The sequence below is a fragment of the Camelus dromedarius genome, chromosome 11 (genome assembly GCF_036321535.1).
Source record: "Camelus dromedarius isolate mCamDro1 chromosome 11, mCamDro1.pat, whole genome shotgun sequence".
NCBI lineage: Eukaryota > Metazoa > Chordata > Mammalia > Artiodactyla > Camelidae > Camelus > Camelus dromedarius.
In genome coordinates, this window is record NC_087446.1 from 72,676,272 (window position 1) to 72,678,441 (window position 2,170).

Consider the following 2,170-nt stretch of genomic DNA (forward strand, 5'->3'; position numbering starts at 1 on the left):
AAGTTGATTAATATTTTTTCTGTAGTTTCTAATTTGCTGTTAATACATTCCTGTGCATTTTTCTTCTTAGAAATTGTATTTTTTACCACTAGAGGTTTGGCCTGAACCTTTCTTATGTGTTCTATGTGTTTACTTAGCATGCTTAATATTTTTTCTACCATCTTTAACATATGGAGTATGGTTATGTTAGCTGTCTAGGATCCCTTTTTAATAATTCTGTCATAAATGTTATCTCTAGTTCTGTTTCATTTTTTTAAATGTAAAATGTTTTTTTCTTTTATATTGTGCAATAGGCAAAATTATGTAAGTCAATAAACTTTTTAAGAAATTCACATGTTGTAATTCCTTCCAGTGCCCATCCCCTTACTTCCTCCTATGTTTCTGTCATAATCTTCAGGATAGCCCTTTCAAAAAGAATTTTTGCTCAAGCTTGAAATTTGTATACTGACAGGCATATGTAGAATAGTTAAACAAGATTACACTGTACAGCACAGGGAAATAGATACAAGATCTTGTGGTAGCTCATGATGAAAAAGAATGTGACAATGAATATATGCATGGTCATGTATAACTGAAAAATTGTGCTCTACACTGGAAATTGACACAACCTTGTAAACTGACTATAACTCAATAAAAAAAAAGACAAAGCAGAAATAAACATAAATATATAATTAAAACAAGAATATTTGCTCAATCAACTGTTTTCCTGTCATTCAGTCCATAATTCTTTTAGTTGAGCTTCTTTGACCTCTAGTAGAACACGGACACACTTCTAAATCTCCTCACTTGTAACCTTTGGGATCCAGTTTCCTCAAGCAGGTTACTTTAGGATTATTACATATTTGGGGTCAGGGAAGATGGATCTTCCTGGTTCTGAGTTTTCAACACTTTCTAATCATGAATTAAGTTCAAATCACACAGATCACAGTCTGGAACAGCACTGATTGTTGAGATATGATAATACCTAAGATACAAAAGGGTTTTTTAAGGTATTTTCATAGTTTATTTAGCAGCTCTGTCTTGTAGCTCTTTCCCACAGATCTAACACGCAGTTCTCTGAGGAAAGGAAACCACATAGTTACTCTGTGAGGCGTTTCCAATGATGTAGGTCTACAGAAAAAGCCCCATCAGGTGATTCTCTTTTTTTAATTGAAATATATTCATTTTACAATGTTGCATTAATGTCTGCTGTACAGCATAATATGCCAGCCATCCATATACACACATATATTCATTTTCATATTTTCTACCATCATAGGCCCTTGCAAGACATTGAATATAGTTCCCTCTGCTATACAGTAAACACTTGTTGTTTACTTTATATAGAGTAGTTAGTATCTGCAAATCTTGAACTCCCAATTTATCCCTCCCCACCACCTTCCTCCCAAACAACCATAAGTTTGTTTTTCATTCTGTTTCTAATGATTGATCTTTCTTCTTCTTATGGGTATCTTAGTTAGCCATAACAACCCTAATAAAATAATGCTGACTGGGTGGCTTAAAAGAAATAATTTTATTTTTTCAGTTTTGGATGCTATAAGTCCAGGTTAAAGCTCTGGTAGAATTTTGTTTCACATATCCTTTCCACAGTCTGTGCATCTGGGGCAAGACAGAGAGGGGAGATGGGGAGAGAGAGACAGAGAGTGAGCGAGCACACTAGTCCTTTGACAAAGATTCCAGGTGCATCAGATTAGGGCCTTACCTTTAGACCTCTTTTAATACTAAATACCTCCCCAAAGGACCAAATACTATCACAGTGGAAGTTAAGACATTAACATATGAATTTTGGGGAGACACAATTTTTCAGTCCACATTATGCATGCTATTTTTTTCTTTCTTTGCATTCTTGGTAATTTTTATTAGATGTCAAACAATATGAATTTTACTTTATTGGGTGCCAGCTATTTTTATGTTCTTCTCAATATCCCTAAGCTTTGTTCTGGGATGCAGTTAACTCATTTGGAGACAGTTTGATATTTTTGAAGCTTTCTTTTAAGCTCTGTTAGCGCTAGACCAGAGAGACCTTCACTTTAGGGCTCATTTTGCTCCCCTCCTGAGGCAATAACCTCCTTAGTGCTTTATATAGTGTGCTGGGGATTGAGGTTTTGTACTGTGGTGAGGGGGAGCATTTCTGGCTCTGCATGAGCTCCAGAAATTTTTCCCTTTGCTC

At 35.3% G+C, this 2,170-nt stretch overlaps 1 non-coding gene across 1 annotated transcript; it reads right to left on the minus strand.

Annotated features, from left to right (window-relative positions):
- Window positions 1-1,013: 1,013 nt before the first annotated feature.
- On the minus strand, window positions 1,014-1,143 carry LOC135322543 (small nucleolar RNA SNORA18). Its single transcript, XR_010383225.1, has one exon. It is a non-coding gene; the product is annotated as a small nucleolar RNA SNORA18 (small nucleolar RNA).
- Between the last annotated feature and the right edge of the window lie 1,027 nt (window positions 1,144-2,170).